Source organism: Staurois parvus, unplaced genomic scaffold, assembly GCF_062004578.1.
Source record: "Staurois parvus isolate SC_StPar_1 unplaced genomic scaffold, SC_StPar_1.0 ptg000833l, whole genome shotgun sequence".
NCBI classification, from domain to species: domain Eukaryota; kingdom Metazoa; phylum Chordata; class Amphibia; order Anura; family Ranidae; genus Staurois; species Staurois parvus.
The window spans coordinates 23,161-47,478 of record NW_028318629.1 but is presented as its reverse complement, the minus strand read 5'-3'; the positions used below and the strand labels follow the sequence as shown (position 1 = coordinate 47,478).

The following is a 24,318-nucleotide window of genomic DNA, read 5'->3' as shown; positions in this document are numbered from 1 at the left end:
TTGGGGCTGAAAGGACAGATGGGAGTCTAGGATTACACCTAGTACCCTGGCATGAGGGGAGGGAATGATGCTTGTGTTATTGATCTTGGTGGAGCACAGGGGAGGCATGCAGGGTCTTTTAGATCCTGGATGTCTCAAAATAGAGAATCTGTCACCCAAAATCATCACATAGGGGACTTTTTGTCCCCTATGTGATTTAACAAAAAAAAAAAAAAATGTATTTCTTAAAAATGTAAGTTACACCCTAGCATATAATGCCCCTCACCCCCACATATGTACGCACACACAAATGTAAAAGCATGCGCTGGGGCGCCTACACATCAAAACGTCAAGTGCGATACACATGTTTTATATCGCCGTGCACACCAGAATGAGAGCGATAATTCTAGTACCAGTCCTCCTATGTAACGCTAAACTGATGACCTATAAGGAGCTTTAAAAGCGTCACCTATAGAAAATATAGGGAACTGAAGTTTGGGACCTTTTTCACGCGTGCATTCAAATTTAAGGTTTGACATGTTGGATATCTGTTTACTTGATGCAATCTCATCTTTTATATTTTACAAGAAAATCTGATAATTTATTGCGTTTTGTGCCCTGAAATTAAATTAAGTGGATTTTTTACTGAAATTTTAAGTTTCATAGATCTTTGTGATAATATCATGTGACATATAAAATTGGAACTGCTGCCATTTTATTTTCTAGGGTCTCTGCTTTCACAAAATATATAATGTTTAAGAGTTTTGTGTAATCAGGCCTTAAATGATTTTTTAAATGTGCACAAAAAACGCAAAAATGGCTCTGGCAGTGAAAGTGATAAAGGATAAGTCCAACACTCCCATTTTCTGAGGAGCAGCCAATCAGTGCTCATTACACTGCAAGGTCTCTTCCCTCCCTGCTAGTCCCCGGGTACGGTGCCGGAGACAGGCAGGGAGGGGAGGAGGAGATATAGAGTGCAATGTTAAAAATATTAAACGTTTAATTCGCCATAAAGTCCCTTTTTTTTTTTTTTTTTTTAAAAGCCCCAGACAGTCCATAAAGCACCTCAGATTTAAATAGTGTTTTGGTTAAAATATATTTATTTTTTAGTCAGGACAAGTAGACCTGGAGACCGATTTAGTCCCTGAACAAGTAGTTTTTTCAAAAATTTCCACACCCGTTTCTGTCCAGGTACGGGCAGACAGCTTATTGTGAGCCTGCTGGAACCTGGCATTGCACCCACAATCTGATGATCACAGGTGCAATACTTTACAGAATGCAATGTAAAATAATAATAAATGCACATTTTTGGTGCTTGCAAAAAACACGTGCATTTATTATTTTTTTTTTTTTACAATAGGTGAACTTATCCTTTAAACTTGCAGGTTTCTGAGTGTAGACTTCGATCCTTCTTTAAATTGTAATGTAAAATAAATGCACCCAAATACATCCTAAAGACAATGGAAATATGAAAACTGTTCATAAGAAGTCAAGTGTTTGGAATTTTAAATCAAACTGATTGTATTCCTGTCCATGGTAGAATATGAGGGCAGTGCTGGGGTTGATGCTCTTCCAGATAACTAATATGTTTATTTTTGTTGTCAAAGTGAAAACGGAATGACTGTAAAGAGAAAGTTCTCTGGAGCAATTGTCGTCCCCAAGAATCTGTCCAAGGGAACGTCTGACTTGCTGGTGCTTTTCACGCTGGACCACAACTAGGATGTGTTCAAGGTAAGTTTGTTGATATGTTTGGATCGTGGTGTACCGGTGTCCTGACTGCAATTGTTGTGGATTTATTCTGTGACTCAATAGCTAGTGCAGTAACCACCCCAACAAAATGTTATTGAATGACAGATTCTCTGATTATTATTATTATTATACAGGATTTATATAGTGCCAACAGTTTGCGCAGCGCTATACAAAATGAAGGTTGACATTACAGTTACAATACAATTTGTAACTGTAATGACAACAGTGCAAATTGTACTGATAATCAGAGAGTGAATTAGGAGCATTGTGGCATCATTTTGTTAATAAGGGGCGTATTCTGGAGATGTTGCGGAGGTTGAGGCGGCATGATTTGGACAGGGATTGGATGTGGGCCTGACAGGATATTTCAGAATCCAGGGTTACCCCTAGCACTTTGGCATTCAGGGATGGGTTGATAGTGGTGCTATTGATCCTGACTGAGAAATGGTTTTGGATAGGTTGAGTTTTAGGAAGTGGTGTGACATCCAGTCTGATTTGTCTCTGATATGTCTGTTAGTAAATCGTTAATACGTGAGGGAATTGAGGTGGTGAGCTGAGGAGTAGAGAGGTAGATTTGTGTGTCATCAGCATAGACATGGTATTGGAAACCATGGGAAGCTATCAGCTGACCCAAGGAAGAAGTGTAGATCGAGATTAGGAGAGGTCCAAGGACAGAACCTTGGGGGACCCCGACAGTGAGAGGAGTAGGAGAGGAGAAAGTATAGTTGTAAGTGACACTGAAGGTGCGGTGAGATAGGTAAGATTTGAACCAACGGAGAGTACAGTCACCAAGACCAAGTAAATAGAGTTTTTTTGAGGAGGAGGGGGTGGCCAACTGTGTCAAAGGCAGCACAGAGGTCCTAGAGCAAGAGTACGGAATAGTGACCATTGGTTTTCGCGGTTAGTAAGTCGTTTGTGAGTTTTAGGAGAGCAGTTTCTGTGGAGTGTTGTGGGTGAAATCCAGACTGAAGGGGAACGAGAAGGTTATTCTCAATAAGGTGGCAGCTCAGCTGGTTGTAGACTAGACATTCAAGGAGTTTGGAGGCAAAAGGGAGTAAGCAGATGGGTCTTAGGTTGCTAAGATTGCTGGGGTTCAGTGAGGCCTTTTTAAGTATGGGGGCGACTAGCACATGTTTTAGAGAGTTGGGGAAGATGCCAGTAGAAAGGGAGAGACTGACGATACGAGTTAAAGAGTGAAGAATAGAGCCAGAGGATGACCGAAGTATTTGCAAGGGAACAGGGTCCAGGGGGCAGGTGGTTAGGTAGGCTTTAGAAACGTTTACCAACCTCCTCTATAGTAGCTGGGTTAACCAAGGGAAGTATAGATTGTGCAGGTAGACAAGGAGTGTAGGGTGAGGGAGATATCTGTACAGTAGAGATCTCGTCACTAATTGTATCAATCTTATTTTTGAAGTGATTAGCGATCTCCTGGGCAGTGAGTGAGTTAGCGGCTGGAGGTAAAGGATGAAGTAGAGTTAAATGGAGAAAAGAGTTGATGGGGATTGCGTGAGAGGGTGTTAATGAGAGTGATAAAATAGGTCTGTTTGGCAGTGTGGAGACAGGAATTGTATTTTTGAAAGGCAGATTTATATTGATTGAAGTCTTGCTGGGGCTTAGTCGTATGCCATAAACGCTCAAGAGCATGGCTACATTTTTTGAGGCATCTGGTATTGTCTTTTTGCCAGGGCTGTAGCGGTTAGGGCCTAGGTCTGTGTGTAGTGAGGGGGGCCAATGTGTCCACAGTGGATGACAGTGAACTGTTGTAGACAGAAGTGGCCAGGTTGGGACAGGACAGGGCTGAGATTTTGTCATAGAGACAATCTGTTGCCGAAAAAAAGAAGAGAAGGGTTAAGATAACGAAGGTTTCTACCGGTAACTGGTAGTTGGAAGCCAAGGAGAGAGTGAGGCTAATAACGGAGTGATCAGAGATCGGAAAAAAGTTGGTGAGGTTGCAAAGAGTGCTGTCAGGAATGGACTTGCCAATAGTGGTGGGACTCACCTGCCTTGTGGGCTGCAGTACCAGGGCTGGCCAGCGGGTGCTCTCAACAACCAGAGGTTCACTTCGGCAATTAGCCATCACCTGGGGCTGATTGCAGGTGGTGTATTTAAGGGATGGCCAGACCTGCAGTCTGTGCCTTGGTGTGTGTTTTTCCATGGGCCCCTGTATCTTGTAACCTGCATTCCTGTTCCTGTTTCTGCCTGACTTGTTGCCGACCCTGCCTAATCCTGACTTCTGCTGACTTCTCCTGTTTGATCCCTGGCTTGTGACCCTGACCATTCTCTGCCTGACCCCCTGTACCTACCTGTCCGTTAGTTGCTGTACCCGGCTCGTGACCTGACTACTCTCCGCCTGCTCCTCCTGTACCTACCTGCCCGATAGTTATCGACACGGCCTGCCTGGCTACGTTGTGCTCTATATGTGTATGTACCTGTGTATCTATATCAGTTTAGGTTTGGGTTTGTTTTACCTTGTTGTATGAATTTGTGTTAGCTTGGTGTTTGGTGCACTGCGTTTATATTTGTATTGTTAGTCTTAATAAATTGTCTTATTTATACCATATCTGAAGCCTGCGTTTCCCTGTGTCAGTCCACACACTTCTGGTCACACCCGCATCCCTGACAAGTGCATAGGTAGGAGAATACAAGGTTGAGGCAGTTCCCATTAGAGTGAGTAGAAGCATGTGTCCATTGTTTTAGTCAATAGAAGTGGTTAGGCTCAGAAGTTTAGAGGTAGCAGGAGTTTTAAGATAAGCAGGGATGTTTAAGTCACCAAGAATGATTGTGGGAATTTGAGAAGAGAAAAAGTAAGGCAGCCAGGCAGAGAAGTCAACAAGGAAGCGTGATACCGGTTCAGGAGGCTGATAGATCACAGCAATTCTTAAAGAAATTGGAGAGAATAGACGTATACAGTGAACTTCAAATGAGGAGAGGGAGGTCCTGAAAAGTGCTTTGAGGGGATAGGAGGATTCCAACTCCACCTCCTTTCCATCCACTAGACCTGTAAGAGTGAGTCCAGAGGAGACCACCATGGGAAAGGGCAGCAGGAGAGGGAAAGTCAGATTCATGAAGCCAGGTTTCTGTAGTTGAAGGAAAACCGAGGGCTGGGCCCACAGATTCAGAGGGTACACGATGCCACAATTACGTTTACTGAAGAGTTATAGTGATCATGTAGTTGAGCATACGTAAACAGAATGATAACAGCGCATAACCATACAGTAAGAATAATACTGTCTAACACTAACCCCGTACTTGCGGACTTTTCCCCAATGTCCAGAAAGCAGCCTGGCTGCGCCTGAATGTTCCTGAGCAAGATATAACGTTGGGGTGCACCCTAAGTATTGCGCAATACTATTTGTAATCCAAAGGAAAGTGGAGTATGTCTCTTGTAACTTTCTGGTATATATAAAATGTCACTGACCACGTGTGGTGCGATGTGCTGCGGCAAAGCCGCACTTACGGTTCCCTGCCAGGCTCTTGGTGTTTTCTCCTGACCCACTCCGGAACCAGACCACACAGTCACTTGTTTCCTGGCCTCGTTGTGGATCTTCCTTAGGTGCCCTTGCCAGATTCCACTGTGAGCCGTAAATCCTCTTCCAGGCCCCACACAGATTCTCCAGACGTCCTCAGCATCCAAAAGCCAGACCCAGACTCCACTTCCTCCTCAGAGTTTGTGATGCAGTAAGTCATTTCTTAATTGCAGCCTCAAACCTGCATTTACAGTTCACTATGACCCTTCTGAGGGTCCTACTCGGCCCCTAAATTAGTATTCATGAAACTTTATAGGGTAAATAAGCATTTATCTTGTCTTAGCAAAAGTCACTACAAAATCGATTCTTGTACTTTGCTGCCATCTACTGACCAAAGAGCATATTACAGGCACAATATAGTTTAACATTAGATGTCAGTATTCATCCATGCGTCACACCCTTACATAGTTGCAAGTAGGTTAAAGGAGTTAGTGATTCAAAGGTCATGGACAGAAGTGAGTTTGTTACAGACAGAGCAGACATTCCAAAGGGCACAGGAAAAGGGGAGGCTGGTTCTAGAAAGAAGAGGAATAGTAACCAGATTGTGTGGATTGCGGCCGCAGTTCGAGGATAAGGTGTGTTGGTCAAATGAGAAAGATGGTGGCCCAGGATTTGGGAAATGTCTCCCAGATGTTAGGAGATGCAGAAGGGTGAGAGAGGTAATATGGGAGTGTGACTTATATGGAGGGACAGGTCCCAGTGTCCTGGAGGTTTTATTAGGATGTGAGTTCAGAATTAGCAGGAGTTGATGAGTACAGTAATAAGGTGAAGGTAGGAGTGAGGGTGATATATATGAGTTGTGGGGTGGAGAAGAGGGGTGTAGGAGAGAGAGTTTGAAGAGAGAGGATACAACTGTGAGAAGGAGGAGTAGGGAGTGCATGTTACAGAGTGGTGAGATGAAGAAGCAGACTGGGTAAGAGATGAAAGAGTGGAAGAGGAAACAGGTCACCTGTAGTCTGTTTAGTATTTGAAGTCGTCTGCTGTGGTTTTGCTGAAGTGCAGAGCCAAAGTGCAATGCTCAATACTTAATCCAAGATGATAGTTGCCAATGCTACCCATGGCTGTGCTGCCTCTGGCTGTGCCTCCCCTAAGGAAGGTCTAAATTTTTACTGAGTTGGGTGGGGGTATTGCCAATTAATCAATGAGGAATGCATAGGAGAGACACATGGCTAGCAGGGCAAATTTCTCACACCAAAGGAGGACAAAAAGACTGCAGGAGGGCAGAGTTGTAAAGATTAGGATCAACTCATAAATTTGGGTAAGACAATAAGAGCAAAATAAACACCACAGTAATATGGACAGAGTTAGAGCTCGTTCACACTTGACTTATCTCTAACTCTTGCCAAACGCTCCTATAGTGTTTGACAGGCATTTGGGAAGCGTTTTTGAGGCATTTACCAAGCATTAAAACCGCACCACAAACACCTATAATGAAGTTTAATGGTATTAATGCTCCACAAACGCCCAGGCGTTTGAGGAGCGTCACCATAGACTTGAATGGGAGGTTTCAACTCCTCCTGACTCAACATGAGGCGTCAGTTTTGCGGCGACGCAACGCTTCAGTGTGAACAGCACTGTGTGCTGCCATGTGCAGAATATTCATAGGTGTTTGAGAAACGTTAAAAACACTTCCCAAACGCCTGTCTGACGCCTGCTGACAAAGCTAGTGTGAACGTAGCCGTAAAGATTTGGGAAGCAGTAAGAATTACCAAGAACATTGATAGCCATGAATCGGCTTCAGTTAGAGGTGGATTTTAAAAGCAGTATAGATTACCATATAGCAGTGCAGGGTGAATTCGCATTCATACATGGCATGGGCGATAGTACAGATGGATATTGCTTGCAGACATTTACCATATAGCAGTGCAGGGTGAATTCGCATTCATACATGGCATGGGCGATAGTACAGATGGATATTGCTTGCAGACATTTACCATATTGCAGTGCAGGGTGAATTCGCATTCATACATGGCATGGGCGATGATACTTCTATTTTGCTCCTGACTAAAAATAAGCAGTGGCTGTAGGGCCAGTTATTGGGGAGGGTGGGGAAATAACAGGGATTGTCAGTGTTTCAGTGTTCAAACCCTGCAAAAGGATTGTGGTGCAGAATTCCAATGGGTTACATTTAAGAAGACTTAATTGGGAGAATCCTGTCATTTCCAGTTGCTTTATGATGTTGAGTGAGTGTGCCCTGATCTCCCAACCTACAGTCAGTTGGGCAGGTTAGAAGTCCCAGTTGTTAAGTCTTTACCTGCTCAAATATTACTTTATCCTGTGAATTGTTGAACACATTTAAGTGCTTTCCAATTCGTCCATCACTACTCCCTAGACCAGTGGTCTCCAAACTGCTGCTCGAGGGCCATATCCAGTCCTTTACTTGCCTTTATCTAGCCCTTTGGACTTCCAAATTATTATGCAAATGATATTTTTCTCATTTACCTAAATAATTGATGTAAATAACAGTCGGCATAATTCTCATGTTATCAACTATTAAGAGTACAATTCAAATTTGATTGAACAAACCTCCTAATGATAACAGGATTTTTTTGAAACCTAAAACACTTACAATGCGCTGTTCCAAATTATTCCGCACAGTAAGTTTCAAAACACTTTATAGGTTGTAAAGAACTGAAAATTGTAGTTTCTTGTGTTTGCAGCATATTTACTGAAATCAAAAGCTATTTCAATCAAACTTTTAACAACATTTTAACAGGTCACGTTACATTTTAACATGGGACCCTTTATTTGATAGCAGCTTTACAAGTCTTGCATCCATTGAACTTGTGAGTTTTTGGACAGTTTCTGCTTGAATTTGTTTGCAAGATGTCAGAATAGCCTCCCAGAGCTACTGTTTGGATGTAAACTGCCTCCCACCCTCATAGATCTTTTGCTTGAGGATGCTCCAAAGGTTCTCTTTTACAAAAAGCTTTATTGAAAAATAAGCAAAGATGAACAGACAATCGTAACAAAAATTCAATGACCAACATTTACATAGTACAATAAATGAAGGGAAGCTGGTGCAAGGCATGCATCAATAAAGGCAAAATCGGAAAAGTTTACATAGGTGCCCGGAGGGAGGGGATGGGGAGGGAGGTTGGGAGAGAACGGGCAACAGACCTTTGTGGGCAATGATAATGTAAACTCCAAAGGGAAGTATTGCTATATCAACATTATAATAAACAGGAAAGGCCCGAGAAAAGGCCGCATCAAAAAACAGCACATATTCATGACCTAGAATTTAAAAAGAAATCTAGATTGCATAAATAGCCTTACGAATGCAGCGTAGAGAACAGGAGGTACAATCCGTAAATTATGTTTAAGAGCAGAGTAAACAGAAGAGTAGAAAAAGACAAATAGTAGAGAGACATGGACAACACACACAGACACACAACAAAAAAAAAAAAAAAAAAAAAAAAAGGGGGGAGAGGGAGGGGCCCCGGGGGGATCACAGCAGAATCCATCCTCATATCGATAGAAGGGACTGGTCGAATCTCGAGGGCTGGGCTACGTCCAGCCAGGGACGCCATATCTGCAGAAATTTTGTATGGGTATCCAATAATATGGCCGTCAGTTTTTCATTGACCATTATGAAGTTCATCCGGTTTTTGACAGCCTCAAAGCTAAGAACAGGAGTCTTCCAAGCCCTCGCAATCGTCAACTTAGTTGCCATAAATAAATGTGATGCCAGTTGCCGTTCAGAGCGGAGAAGGCCCTCTGGTGGTTTAAATAGAAGCGCTTCATATGGATTACGCTTAATGTCTGTATGAAGAATAGTGCGGAGGAGGGCATACACCCTAATCCACAACCTGCTTACCTTAGGACAAGTCCACCAGATATGTGCCATGGTACCTAATTGCTGACATCCCCGAAAACAAACCGGGGAATAGGTAGGAATAAAACTAGCTAGACGGGCAGGCGTATAATACCATCGGTATAGAATTTTGTAGGCATTCTCAAGAATAATAACATTCCTGGAACACTTAGATAATGTTTGGGTCATGAGCTGCCAGTCTTGTTGATCCAGGGTTCCCCCTAATTCCGACTGCCAACGCTGATGGTAGGAACGAACCGGAGGGGTTCTATATGACATAATGGAAGAATAAATCAGGGAGATCAGACCTGGAGCATGAGGTCTATGTCTACACTGGCTTTCAAAAGGGGATAAACGGTAAGGTCCTGGATGCGTACGTATTAGAGTATGAATAAAGTGACGAAGTTGAAGATAACCAAAATGTTCTCGGAGGGGAATGTTATAAGAAGAACGCAAAGTGTCAAAGGTAATTATTCTGGTGGGGGATAGGAGTGAATGAATATCATAAAAACCATGTGTCTGCCACCAGACAAACTGTCTAGGGTTATCCTTACCCGGAGGGAATAATGGGTTATGCAATAGACGTAGCAGAGGCAGATGAGGAGAGATAAGGCCAGCGGAGTATTTTATAGAATCCCAAAGACGAAGCGAAAGTGTCAGCGTTGGGCTAAGATTAGATGGACGCTGAGCATTAGGGAGCCAGGGCAAGGAGGGGAGCGGTATCGGGTGAGAGTCCATCATATCTACTACAGCCCACAGGGGGAAATGGTGAGAAGCATGAATATGAGCTAAAGGGGCAATGTTAGCCGCCAAATAATAGGACTCTAGATTTGGAACAGATAACCCGCCCGCATTCCGCCGCGCAAATAAAATGTGCTTGCTAATTCTAGGTCGAGAGGAGCCCCAAATAAAGGACAAAAGTTTTCGCTGATGTATACGCAATATATGCGAAGGTACTGAAACTGGCAGAACACGAAATAGGTATAATAGTTTAGGAAGGTAGGTCATACGGATTGCATTAATTCTGCCAAACCATGATAACGGGAAATGGGACCAAGAGGACAAAAGCTCAGTCAACTCATGAAAAACAGTGGGAAAGTTAGCCTGATACAGTCCATCATATGTCGGGGTAAGCTTAATTCCTAGATATGGTAAGGCCGAAAGCCATTGGAAGGGGAACGTTTGCTTCAAAGTAGTCAGAAGTGATGGTGGGAGGGTAACTGACATAGCTCTTGATTTAGCTGGATTGACATGTAAACCTGAGAGGGTGGCAAAAGAATCAAGAACTGCTAGTAAATTAGGCAAAGTAATCCCCGGATTCGAGATTGACAATAATATGTCATCCGCAAACAACGATAATTTATGTTGGGAGCCCGCCACATCGATTCCCTTAATATCAGGATGTACACGGATTGCTTCTGCCAACGGTTCCAGGGCTAAGATAAAAAGTAAAGGGGAAAGCGGGCAGCCCTGCCTAGTACCTCTAGCAACCGAGAACGTAGAAGACTCAAATCCGTAGTATCTAAGCTTCGCTTGAGGGGATGTATATAGTGAAGAGATCCATCGCAAGAAGGAAGGACCGAAGCCAAAACGATGGAGGACCGACAGGAGATACGGCCAGGATAAAGTGTCAAAAGCCTTGTTGATGTCCAAGGATAAGAGCATCATATCGATTTTACGAGTATGGGCCAAATGTTGCAATTGTAAAATACGTCTAATGGCATCTCCGGCCTGCCTATGGGGAACAAATCCCACCTGATCCTTTTTAATCAGACGAGAAAGGAAGGAATTCAATCGAGTAGCCAAAATCTTAGTAAGAATCTTCATATCGATATTGGTAAGAGAGATAGGCCTATAATTAGCCCAGGAAGAATGATCTCGGTCCGGTTTAGGGATCATAACTACATTAGCAGTTAAAGAGTCCGGGGAAAAATTTGAACCTCCCTTCACCGCATTAAACATAGCGGCAAGGTGGGGAGCGAGCACATCAGCCAATTTCTTATAATATAGTGCCGTGTATCCATCAGGACCTGGGCGTTTGCCTGTTTTCAGTTCCGCTATACATTGCAAAACTTCAGATACTTGGATATTGCGATCCATCAGATCCTTATGGGCCGGTGTTAAAGTAGGTAATGACAAACTAGATAAGAAGTCAGAAATAGACTGAGGGTCAGCCCGGGTGGGATCAGAGTAAAGTTTAGCTAGTCTGTGCCGGAACTCCTCTAAAACCGTTACTGGGTTGCTCGTAAGGGTATTGTGACGAGTACGTAAAGATATCGGTTTAGGGTGTTGCGCAAAAGAACGCAATCTACGGGCCAACATAGAGTCTGGTTTGTTAGCTTTGCAATACCACTTCTGGCGAGTCCAACGTAAGGAGCGCTCAGCCTCATCTGTTAAACACAGATCCAACTCCAAAGGTTCTCAATAGGATTGAGGTCAGGGGAGGATGGAGGCCACACCATGACTTTCTCTCCTTTTATCCCCATAGCAGCCATTGATGCAGAGGTATTCTTTGCAGCATGAGATGGTGCATTGTCATGCATGAAGATGATTTTATTACGGAAAGCATAGTTCTTCCTTCTGTACCAGGGAAGAAAGTGGTCAGTCATAAACTCCACATACTTTGCAGAGGTCATTTTTACACCTTCGGGGACCCTAAAGGCGCCGACTAGCTCTGTTCCCATGATTCCGGCCCAAAACATGACTCCACCACCGCCTTGCTGACGTCGCAGCCTTGTTGGAACAGGGTGGCCGTCCACCAACCATCCACTACTCCATCCATTTGGACCATCCAGGGTTGCACGACACTCATCAGTGAACAGGACTGTTTGAAAATTAGTCTTCATGCATTTTTCTGCCCAATGCAGCTGTTTCTGCTTGTGAGCATTGGTTAGTGGTGGCCGAATAGAAGGTTTATGCACAGTTGCAAGACTCTGGAGGACTCTACACCTTGTTGTCCGTGGGACTCCAGAGGCACAAGCAGCTTCAAATATCTGTTTGCTGCTATGTAATGGTATTTTAGCAGCTGCTCTCTTGATCCGATGCATGGATCTGGCAGAAATCTTCCTCAATGTGCCTTTATCTGCACGAACCCGTCTGTGCTCTGAATCAGCCACAAATCTCTTAATAGTGCGATGATCACGCTTAAGTTTTCGTGAAATATCGAATGTTTTGATACCTTGTCCAAGGCATTGAACTATTTCACTCTTTTTGGCAGCAGAGAGATCCTTTTTCTTCCCCATATTGCTTGAAAACGGTGCTCTGCTTAATAATGTGGAACGCCCTCCTTCAGTAGTGTTTCCTTAAATTGGGCTCACCTGCTAATCTAATTATCACAGGTGTCCGAGATTGTGTTCAGTGATCAAAAGAGCCCTGACACACAATGCCATCCATGAGTTAAACTGAAAAACAAAATATTTAATCTTTGTGACACTTAAATAGAATTTGCATAATAATTTGGAACAGGGTGTATTCCTCCCTCTGACCAACAATGAGGTATTATTCCTCCCATCAGTGATGGACTATTCCTTTCACTGACACCAGCTATGTTTTTTGTGTTAAGTGTTAAGCTAAGTGTTTTTTTTTTTTTTTGTTTTTTTTTTTTAGATTCCTGGAAGTTTGCAGGAATGGTCAGTGATAAGCTGGTGGTTACTCGGCAGGGAAGAGACCCAGACAGACACAGGTGGATATACCGTATTTTTTGCTCCATAAGATGCACCTAGGTTTTAGAGGAGGAAAACAAGAAAAAAAATATTTTGACCCAATGGACTGCAGACATAATACAGGAGATGACCAGAGACTGCGGACATACTACAGGAGATGACCAGAGACTGCGGACATAGTACAGGAGATGACCAGAGACTGCGGACAAACTACAGGAGATGACCAGAGACTGCAGACACAGTACAGGAGATGACCAGAGACTGCGAACACAGTAGAGGGGATGAGCAGAGACTGCGGTCACAGTACAGGGGATGAGCAGAGACTGCGGTCACAGTACAGGGGATGAGCAGAGACTGCGGTCACAGTACAGGGGATGAGCAGAGACTGCGGTCACAGTACAGGGGATGAGCAGAGACTGCGGTCACAGTACAGGGGATGAGCAGAGACTGCGGTCACAGTACAGGGGATGAGCAAAGACTGCTGACACAGTACAGGGGATGAGCAGAGACTGGTGACACAGTACAGGGGATGAGCAGAGACTGGTGACACAGTACAGGGGATGAGCAGAGACTGCGGACCTTTGGGGAGGGAGGGGTAGCAGGTACCCACTCCCACTTGCACTGAGTTGTCCTCCCTCCCCGTCTTCTGGGACACTGACAGGTCCCAGAAGACTGCTGGACCACTCACAGAGAGCAACACTTCTCATGCATGCGCAGTGGGCACCCGGCTGTCACAGCCTGGTGCCCACACTAAAGATGCCGGTGCTGGGAGAGAAGACTGTAGAGCTCTGGACCGAGGAACAGGTAAGGGCTCTGCTGCAGAGAAGAGCCGAGTGGCCGGCCAGGTATTCTGACACGGCGGCAGCAGGAATACCAGACCGGCTGCTCCATATTCGCTCCATAAGATGCACAGACATTTTTCTCCATTTTTTTTTTTTTGGGGGGGTAATGCATCTTATGGAGCAAAAAATACGGTATATCAAATGTCTTTTTCCAGCCAATTGCTTTTCCGGGGGGTTTCACATTGTTTCTAATATATGGGTAAATTTAAGAGCTGTTTTGAAAGATGGATGGGTCCCTATTCAACTGTGCATTTCCTAGCCCCGTGGAAGACCACGCTTTTAGGATGGTCTAATATTTAATAAAATACAGCCTGTGAATTGCCCAGGGAGCAGCATTAACATTGTGGCTTGTAGTACATCCATAATTTTATACTAATAAGCTGTGTATTGGGTCTGTGCACAGGATGGGTCTCTCCATGGTGTTTGGGTGACAGGTTCTCTTTGATAAAATTCAACCTTCATTCTTCCTTGCAAAGTAAACGCATGAAGGTTAAATTAATCTGCACATTCAGGATAAAGCGACAGGTTCACCATAATGCCAACCTCCACAAATGCAAATACTTTCCTGGTTTTTGCTCCTCAGCCAATCTGTAAGGTTGGAAATGAAAGTAAAGCCCCGAAGGAGTGGTGTTTGTGAAGTCATGCTGGTGCTTGTTGAAGGGGGGGAATTGTTGGGAAAGGGTGAGGGATTACAGGAAACATTGATTTTCTCTTTTTTTAATCAACATACAGGATAAATTTAAAGTGATGTAAGGTTGTACTTTTTTTTAAGGCAAACCGCTCCAATCCTCTTCTTTTTTGTGTCATGTCCTCCTGCAGTCAATTCAATTTGTTCATTCTTCTTCTCTTTTCCAACAGATGGAGCGCAAGACTCCATGTCACTACCTGGGAACCATGAATGCTGTGCCTAGTGGGATGAAGCTCCATGACCTCAGAATCCCCATCCTCCTTCCCTCCTGATCACTGCAGTAAAAGTCGCCAACAGACTCATTCCATCCATCCATCCATCCTGCATTGCTGCTCTGTGCACCTTCATGTACGTAGTCATGATTTCTGTGTGCAGTGTTTAATTTTATTAAATTTAGACCTTTCCCACTGGCTGCTGTAGTTTTTCTTCTAGTTTGTGGTGAACAAACAAAATGCTATTCGTGTTAGCTACAATAGACTTGCTCAGTATCTAAACCAGCGGTCACTAAATGGCGGACCACAGTCCGAGAACGGCCCCAAAATGCTCCCTTCTGGACCGCCAGCCTGCAATGACAGATCTGCCGCTGAGCAGGGCGGTCCTCACAGCAACATGACATCACGTGTGTGCGCCCCGCCCCTTGCAGCTCACTGTCTCTCCGGCTCCCTCTCCCTGCCTGTACACAAGCATTCTTCAGCAAGGATCCTGACACAGCTCCTGTCTGCCCTTAAGGTAGGGTGTAGTCTTACAGGGGCACTCTGATGGGCACATTTAATGTTAGAGTCATGCTGATGGGCACATTTAATGTTAAGGTGCACTGTGATGGACACAACATAGAATGTGCCCATCAGAGTGCCCCTTACTATAAATGTGCCCATCAGAGTGTCCCTTAATATAAATGTACCCATCAGAGTGCCCCTTACTATAAATGTGCCCATCAGAGTGCCCCTTACTATAAATGTGCCCATCAGAGTGCCACTTACTATAAATGTGCCCATCAGAGTGCCCCTTACTATAAATGTGCCCATCAGAGTGTCCCTTAATATAAATGTGCCCATCAGAGTGCCCCTTACTATAAATGTGCCCATCAGAGTGCCCCTTACTATAAATGTGCCCATCAGAGTGCCCCTTACTATAAATGTGCCCATCAGAGTGCCCCTTATTTTATGTTAAGGGTGCACTCTGACGGCCCCATGTTATGTTAAGGGGGCACTCTGATGGCCCCATGTTATGTTAAGGGGGCACTCTGACGGCCCCATGTTATGTTAAGGGGGCACTTTGACGGGCCCATGTTATGTTAAGGGGGCACTCTGACGGGCACATACTGTGGAAAGGGGCACTCTGATGGGGAATATGATTTAAAGGGGTACTCTGAGTGAAAGGGGGCACTCTGACGGGAATACCTGATGTAAGGTGGCACTGTGATGGGGACACCTGTTGTAAAGGGGGCACTCTGATGGGCACACCTGATGTGATGGGAATACATGATGTAAAGTTGCACTCTGATGGCGACACTTAGTGTAAGGGGGTGCACTGATGGGCACACTCTATTTGGACCTCGGCCAGAAGAAAATTTTAGTGACCGGACTTCTTGAATTTTAATTCAATACCCCTGATCTAAAAAACTGTTATTGATCATCCTAAATTGGTGTAGTGACTCCTCCTGGCTAGAAAAGGAAAAACCTCCAGCACAGAGGTGGGCTGATATTACCCCAGGGTGGATCCATGGCCGCAGTGGAGAGTTACAGTGATGAAGGGCACCTAGCACTTTAGTATTTTATAGTATTCTGCTCTGGCTCATAAGAGAGAGAGGATTAGGGATTGAGATACCTCCAGCAACATGGGTTCAAAACGTCATCACACTCTCTGAGGGCAGACTCCAATCTTCCTCCAACAGGACTTCTTTTCCTGGCTCTCCAGCTTGGGTACTGTATGCTCCTTGACCTGGCAAGGCAGCTTGAGGATTTTCCTTGTGGTTTACCAAGACTGACATAAATATCTATAATCTAGTATTGCTGCAGCTCCCTTTTTTATTGCCCTAAGCGTCAGTGATTCCTAGTAGCAGCAGCCAGGAACACCAACACTGAGTTTAGGGGAGAGCCAAGTAAAAGACTATTGATCAACCTGGCAGAACTAAATTTACTAGTCACCTCTGTTTATGGCAGGGTGGCTACACTGGGCAAGTTGAAATGAGCAGATCGGTTATCAGGAAAAAACACATAAATACATTTTTAAAAAAAAGGTGAAATTATTCTTTAACTCTGTTTTGCAGATAAAAAAATGTGCATTTATTATTTATTTTTTTACTTGGAGCCTAGAAAGCATTGCACCCACAATTAGCAGATACAGGTGCCATGCAGGACTCCTGTAGACCTGTCAGTGTATCTGTGTGCTCCTACCTCATACAGGCAAGATGATACACACTGACAGACAGGAAGAGACAAAGAACTACCACAGTGTTCAACAGCTCCGTGGTAGTTCATTGAGAACTACAAGCCAACAGCCGCAAAGGCTATCCTGACTTGTAGTTTTCCATTCACTGAAATCTGTAAATGAATGATGCGACCGAGCAGGAGGAGCCCCACATGGTTGCATTTAAAAAAAAAAAATAGTAACCGCTATCAGGGGAAAGATCTGCTCGCTGTGACTAGATGCAGCAGAGCGGGCCCCGGGAACATGTTGCATGTTCCCAAAGATTAACTTATCCTTTAACTTTGAGTTAAACCTGCATGCCAGAGATGGAGGCAGCTGATGTGATGTGCAACTCGCCATCCTTACTGGAGCTGTTGTATTCTCAGCCTTACTTTTGGCATTTTTATGTGGCTGACCAGTAAAGAGGGGGGGGGGGGGGGGGTAGGATGAAACCCAAGCTTTCCCATGCAATTATTTTGCAGGTAAAACAAATGTGCATTCATTCATTTATTTATTTGTTTTGGTGCATGTAAAACATTGCACCCCGTGATCAGCAGATCTCTGGTGCAATGACAGGCTCCTGCAGGTTGTCATTGTATCTGTCTGCTCGTTCCTCATATGGACAGGCAGTTACACGATGACAGGAAGACTCAATGAACTGCCTAGAGCACTCACTAGCACCCTGGTAGTTCAAGAACTGCAAGCCGTCAGACGCAAAGACTGTTGATACTTGTAGTTCATTAATTTACATTCTGACCACACGGCTGCATTCTTTTCAAATTGTGACAGCTAGCGCTGAGAGAAGATCCCTGGCCCGCTGTCACAGGTGGGGGGGGGGGGGGGGGAATTTGTGACCCTAAAGTGTGTGGAACTTGTAACAAACCTTTAAGTTGCATGAAACCTTTCCTGCCAATATGTCTGGACCTGATTGGCATATTGCCTCTTTATTGTATGCTCTGTATAAGAAGTGCCAATATACTGGATGTGCTATACTCAGATTTGGGCAAGAAGAGGAGATTACTGTATAAATCTGCTTTATGGGTCAGTCCACCTAAAATGGATATTTTAATTATGGGTGGTGATTAGTAAATGGAGACCCCTCATATCTTAGGAATTCACAGTCTTCTCCATAAAATTCTTGGCTATGATAATGCACTAAAAGTGCCTCACAGTTTCTACCACTGTGCCGTGTGTTGCTGTTGGGCTTTGCTGACTGGACCCCCACCCATATCTTTGGGTTCCTTAAAGTGATATTAAAGGCAGATTAAGAAAAATAAATGTGTCATACTTACCTGCTCTGTGCATTGGTTTTGCACACAACATAAATATTAAATATTGGATGAAGCGCTCTGCTATAATAGTACTATACACAAAACCAAAATATTGTACAAATATATATAAAACAAAAAAAGAAAGTGACTAGTGCTTAATAAATATTATATGTGTAAACACAATAAAAATATATAATTCATATAAAACCAGTCTGCCCCCAAGTGGCTAAAAACTGGTTAAACATGTGCACACACGACTTAAATAAGGGTGACCAAGTGCTTACTTACATATATAATGTCTTAATAAATATAATAAAAAATCACAGTGAATAATCTCAAAAAGTGCCAAGTGTTAAAATGCAATCAATATACATCTAATATCATCATGTGCAAAATCATGCTATCATTCTTCTGTGAAAATTAAGATATAAATAGGTGCTTCTTCATCAAAATTGTGCTCAGACCAAGGTGTCACTCCAGTGCATCAATCCTAAATATCCAGAGTGCCTCCTCACCTCCAACATTCGACCCCTAGAGGTCACAGATCATTTATTTAAATGATGTTCCAGACCGACACCAGGATATATCTTGTCCCCACGACTCAAAATCTTATTATATAAGATGACTCAGCCATATATCCATGGACCATGGAAGATTAAGCAAAAAGAGAGATCTCCATTGCGCAATATGTAACGATTATTAAATATAAAGACCAGACGAATAACTCACATGCTCCTAGTAGTTAACAAGCGGTTCCCCCATATCCTATGGGAGTAATAGGAAATCACGTTTGGCAAAAACCGGAAGTGCGTCACCGGAAACACGTCACCGAGCTCCACCCGTAAATGACGTCAATGCGCTCCACGCGTTACACCACTGTCACGTGGCTTCTTCTGAATATGAGGGCACTCGAGCAGGCTCACTCCTGAGCTGCTGCTGTGTGTGACCATTTACACACACACAGCATGGCTTGGCTCCATTCCTGAAATGAGGGGGGGCTCAGGGAAGTGGGGGCTGCTGTACACAAGTCTGTTTTTAACTTCATGTATTCAAGATAAAAAACATTGAGCCTTTACAACCACTTTAACCACTTGCCCTCCAGAGGATCCCCCCCCCCCCCCCACACTCCTGACCAGGCCCTGTTTTGCGATATGGCGCTGTGTTAATTTAACTGACAATTGTGCAGTCATGCAACGCTGCACCCAAATGAAATTTGTCCTTTTCCCACAAATAGAGCTTTCTTTCTGTGGTATTTGATCGCTTGTGCGTTTTTTATTTTTTGAAAAAAAACAATATTTTTAACGTTTTGCTTTTAAACATGTCTCCTCTTCTTCCTTCTCCTTTTCTTCTTCCTGCTTTTTCTTTTCTTCCTCTTTCTTCCTCTTCTTCTTTTTCTTTTCTTCTTCTTTTCTTCCTCTTTCTTCTTCTTTTTCTTTTCCTCCTTCTTTTTTTCCTCTTTCTTCTTCTTTTTCTTTTTTTTTTCTTTCGTCTTTTCCTCTTCTTTCTTCTTTTCCTCTTCTTTCTTCTTTTCCTCTTCTTTCTTCTTTTCCTCTTCTTTTCTTTTTTCTTTTCCTCTTCTTTTCATCTTCTTTTCCTCTTCTTTCTTCTTTTCCTCTGCTTTCTTCTTTTCATCTTCTACTTTTCTTGATTCTTTTCCTCTTCTTCTTTTCCTCTTCTTTTCTTCTTTTTTTTCTTCTTTTCCTCTTCTTTTCTTTCTTGTTTTCCTCTTCTTTTTTTTCTTCTTTTCCTCTTCTTTTTTGACTTCTTTCCTCTTCTTTTCTGTCTTCTTTTCCTCTTCTTTTCTGTCTTCTTTTCCTCCTTCTTTTCCTCTTCTTTTCCTCTTCTTTCTTCTTTTCTTTCTTCTTTTCCTCTTCTTTTCTGTCTTCTTTTCCTCTTCTTTTCTGTCTTCTTTTACTCCTTCTTTTCCTCTTCTTTTCTTCTTCTTTTCCTCTTCTTTTTTGTCTTCTTTTCCTCTTCTTTTCTTTCTTCTTTTCCTCTTCTTTTCCTTTTCTTTCTTCTTTTCTTTCTTCTTTTCCTCTTCTTTTCTGTCTTCTTTTACTCCTTATTTTCCTCTTCTTTTCCTCTTCTTTCTTCTTCTTTTCCTCTTCTTTTTTGTCTTCTTTTCCTCTTCTTTCTTCTTTTCCTCTTCTTTTCTTCTTCTTTTCCTCTTCTTTCTTCTTTTCCTCTTCTTTTCTTTCTTCTTTTCTTCTGCTTTCTTCTTTTCCGTTGCTTTCTTCTTTCCTTTCTTCTATTCCTTCTCTTTCTTCTTTTCCTCTTCTTTTCTTCTTTCTTTTCTTCTTCTTTTTCTCTTCTTTTCTTTTCTTCTTTTCCTCTTCTTTTCTTTCTTCTTTTCCTCTTCTTTTCTTTCTTCTTTTCCTCTTCTTTTCTTTCTTCTTTTCCTCTTCTTTTCTTTCTTCTTTTCCTCTTCTTTTCTTTCTTCTTTTCCTCTTCTTTTCTTTCTTCTTTTCCTCTTCTTTTCCAATTATTTTTCTCTTCTTTCTTCTTTTTCTTCTCTTTCTTCTTTTCCTTCTCTATTCCTTCTCTTTCTTCTTTTCCTCTTCTTTTCCTATTGTTTTCTTTATTTTCCTTTTCTTTCTTCTTTTCTTTTTTCTTTCTTCTATTCCTTCTCATTCTTCTTTTCCTCTTTTCTTCTTCTTTTCCTCTTCTTTCTTCTTTCCTCTTCTTTTCTCCTTCTTTTCCTCCTTTTCTTTCTTCTTTTCCTCTTCTTTCTTCTTTATCTCCTTCTATTCCTTCTCTTTCTTCGTTTCCCCTTCTTCTTTTCCTCTTCATTTCATTCTTCTTTTCCTCTTCTTTTCTTTCTTCTTTTGCTCTTCTTTCTTCCTTCTTCTTTTCCTTCTCTTTCTTCTTTTCCTCTTCTTTTCTTGCTTCTTTTCCTCTTCTTTCTTCTTTTCTTTCTTTTTCTTCTTTTCTTTCTCTTTCTTCTTTTCTTTCTTCTATTCCTTCTCTTTCCTATTTTCCTTTTCTTTTCTTTCTTCTATTCCTCTTCTTTTCTTTCTTCTTTTCCTTTTCTTTTCTTTCTTCTTTTCCTTTTCTTTCTTTTTTTCTCTTCTTTCTTCTTTTCTTTTTTCTTTCCCTTCTTTTTTTTCTTTTCTTTCTTCTATTCCTTCTCTTTACTCTTTTCCTCTTCTTTTTTTCTTTTCCTCTTCTTCTTTTCCTCTTGTCTTCTTTCTTTTCTTCTTTTCCTCTTTTTTTCTTGCTGCTTTTCCTCTTCTTTTCTTGCTTCTTTTCCTCTTCTTTCTTCTTCTTTGCCTCTTCTTTCTTCTTTTTCTCCTTCTTTTCTTTCTTCTTTTCCTCTTCTTTCTTCTTCTTTTCCTCTTCTTTCTTCTTTTCTTTCTTCCTTCTTCTTTTCCTTCTCTTTCTTCTTTTCCTCTTCTTTTCTTGCTGCTTTTCCTCTTCTTTTCTCTTCTTTTCCTCTTTTCTTCTTCTTTTCCTCTTCTTTCTTCTTTTATTTCTTCTTTCTTCTTTTCTTTCTCTTTCTTCTTTTCTTTCTTCTATTCCTTCTCTTTCTTCTTTTCCTCTTCTTTTCTTTCTTCTTTTCCTCTTCTTTTCCTTTTCTTTTCTTTCTTCTTTTCCTTTTCTTTTCTTTCTTCTTTTCCTTCTTTTTTCCTCTTCTTTCTTCTTTTCTTTTTTCTTTCTTCTTTTCCTTCTCTTTATTCTTTTCTTTCTTCTATTCCTTCTCTTTATTCTTTTCGTCTTCTTTTTTTCTTTTCCTCTTCTTTTCCTCTTCTCTTCTTCTTTCTTTTCTTCTTTTCCTCTTCTTTTTATTCTTCTTTTTCTCTTCTTTTCCTCTTTTTTTTTCTTCTTTTCCTCTTCATTTCTTTCTTCTATTCCTTCTCTTTCTTCTTTTCCCTTTCTTCTTTTCTTCTTTCTTTTTTTCTTCTTTTCCTCTTCTTTTCTTTCTTCTTTTCCTCTTCATTTCTTTCTTCTTTTCCTCTTCATTTCTTTCTTCTTTTCCTCTTCATTTCTTTCTTCTTTTCCTCTTCTTTCTTCTTTTCCCTTTCTTCTTTTCTTTCTTCTATTCCTTCTTTTCCTCTTCTTTTCCTCTTCTTTTCTTCTTTTCCTTTTCTTTTTTCTTCATTTCCTCTTCTTTTCTTTCTTCTTTTCCTCTTCTTTTCTTGCTTCTTTTCCCCTTCTTTTCTTTCTTCTTTTCCTCTTCTTTCTTCTTTTCTTTCTTCCTTCTTCTTTTCCTTTTCTTTTCTTGCTTCTTTTCCTCTTCTTTTCTTCTTCTTTTCCTCTTCTTTTCCTCTTCTGTTCTTCTTCTTTTCCTCTTCTTTTCTTCTTCTTTTCCTCTTCTTTCTTCTTCTTTTCCTCTTCTTTTCCTCTTCTTTCTTCTTCTTTTCCTCTTCTTTTCCTCTTCTTTCTTCTTCTTTTCCTCTTCTTTCTTATTTTCCTCTTTCTTTTCTTTCTTCTTTTCCTCTTCTTTCTTCTTCTTTCTTCTTCTTTTCCTCCTTCTATTCCTTCTCTTTCTTCTTTTCCCCTTCTTTTCCTCTTCGTTTCTTTCTTCTTTTCCTCTTCTTTTCTTTCTTCTTTTCCTCTTCTTTCTTCTTTTCTTTCTTTCTTCCTTCTTCTTTTCCTTCTCTTTCTTCTTTTCCTCTTCTTTTCCTCTTCTTCTTTTCTTTCTTCTTTCTTCTTTTCTTTCTCTTATTTTCTTTCTTCTATTCCTTCTCTTTCTTCTTTTCCTCTTCTTTCTTCTTTTCTTTCTTCTTTTCCTTTTTCTATTCCTTCTCTTTCTTCTTTTCCCCTTCTTCTTTTCCTCTTCGTTTCTTTCTTCTTTTCCTCTTCTTTTCCTCTTCTTTCTTCTTTTCTTTCTTCCTTCTTCTTTTCTTTCTTCCTTCTTCTTTTCCTCTTCTCTTCTTGCTTCTTTTCCTCTTCTTTTCTTCTTCTTTTCCTCTTCTTTCTTCTTTTCTTTCTTCTTTCTTCTTTTCTTTCTCTTTCTTCTTTTCTTTCTCTTTCTTCTTTTCTTTCTCTTTCTTCTTTTCTTTCTCTTCTTTCTCTTTCTTCTATTCCTTCTCTTTCTTCTTTTCCTCTTCTTTTCTTGCTTCTTTTCTTCTTCTTTTCCTCTTCTTTCTTCTTTTCTTTCTTCTTTCTTCTTTTCTTTCTCTTTCTTCTTTTCTTTCTTCTATTCCTTCTCTTTCTTCTTTTCCTTTTCTTTTCTTTCTTCTTTTCCTCTTCTTTTCTTTCTTCTTTTCCTTTTCTTTCTTTTTTCCTCTTCTTTCTTCTTTTGTTTCCCTTCTTTTTTTTCTTTTCTTTCTTCTATTCCTTCTCTTTATTCTTTTCCTCTTCTTTTTTTCTTTTCCTCTTCTTCTTTTCCTCTTCTCTTCTTCTTTCTTTTCTTCTTTTCTTGCTGCTTTTCCTCTTCTTTTCTTGCTGCTTTTCCTCTTCTTTTCTTGCTTCTTTTCTGCTTCTTTTCCTCTTCTTTCTTCTTTTCCTCCTTCGTTTCTTCTTCTTTTCCTCTTCTTTCTTCTTTTCCTTCTTCTATTCCTTCTGTTTCTTCTTTTCCCTTCTTCTTTTCCTCTTCTTTTTTATTTCTTTTCTTCTTCTTTTCTTTCTTCTTTTCCTCTTCTTTTCCCCTTCTTCTTTTCCTCTTCTTTTCTTTCTTCTTTTTCTCTTCTTTTCTTTCTTCTTTTCCTTTTCTTTTCCTCTTCTTTTCTTTCTTCTTTTCCTCTTCTTTTCCTCTTCTTTTCCAATTATTTTCCTCTTCTTTTCCTCCTTCTTTTCCTCTTCTTTCTGCTTTTCCTTCTTCTATTCCTTCTCTTTCTTCTTTTCCCTTCTTCTTTTCCTCTTCTTTTTTATTTCTTTTCCTCTTCTTTTCTTTCTTCTTTTTCTCTTCTTTTCTTTCTTCTTTTTCTCTTCTTTTCTTTCTTCTTTTCCTTTTCTTTTCTTCTTTTCCTCTTCTTTTCTTTCTTCTTTTCCTTCTATTCCTTCTCTTTCTTCTTTTCCTCTTCTTCTTTTCCTCTTCTTTTCATCTTCTTTTCCAATTATTTTCCTCTTCTTTTCTTCTTTTCTTTCTTCTTTTCCTCTTCTTTTCTTTCTTCTTTTTCTCTTCTTTTCTTTCTTCTTTTCCTCTTCTTTTCTTTCTTCTTTTCATATTTTCCAATTATTTTCTCTTATTTCTTCTTTTTCTTCTCTTTCTTTTTTTCCTTCTTCTATTCCTTCTCTTTCTTCTTTTCCTCTTCTTTTCTTTTTTTTTTCCTCTTTTCCTCTTCTTTTTTTCTTCTTTTCCTCTTCTTTTCTTTCTTCTTTTCTTTTCCTTTCTTCTTTTCTTTTTTCTTTCTTCTATTCCTTCTCTTTCTTCTTTTCTTTCTTTTCCTCTTCTTTTCTTTCTTCTTTTCTTCTTCTTTCTTCTTTTCCTCTTC

The 24,318-nt window shown here is 41.2% G+C and overlaps 1 long non-coding RNA gene across 4 annotated transcripts in view; it reads left to right on the top strand.

Moving 5' to 3' along the window:
• Positions 1–14,671, top strand: part of LOC149443743 (uncharacterized) — a 32,049-nt gene extending 17,378 nt beyond the window's left edge. For 2 of the 4 annotated variants that reach the window (XR_016306618.1, XR_016306620.1), the window contains exons 6-7: positions 1,587–1,710; positions 14,432–14,671. This is a non-coding gene — a long non-coding RNA (uncharacterized LOC149443743). Of the gene's footprint in view, positions 1–1,586; positions 1,711–12,675; positions 12,752–14,431 lie in introns of all 4 variants that reach the window. The other 2 variants (XR_016306619.1, XR_016306621.1) reach the window with 2 other exon arrangements.
• Positions 14,672–24,318: the final 9,647 nt, after the last annotated feature.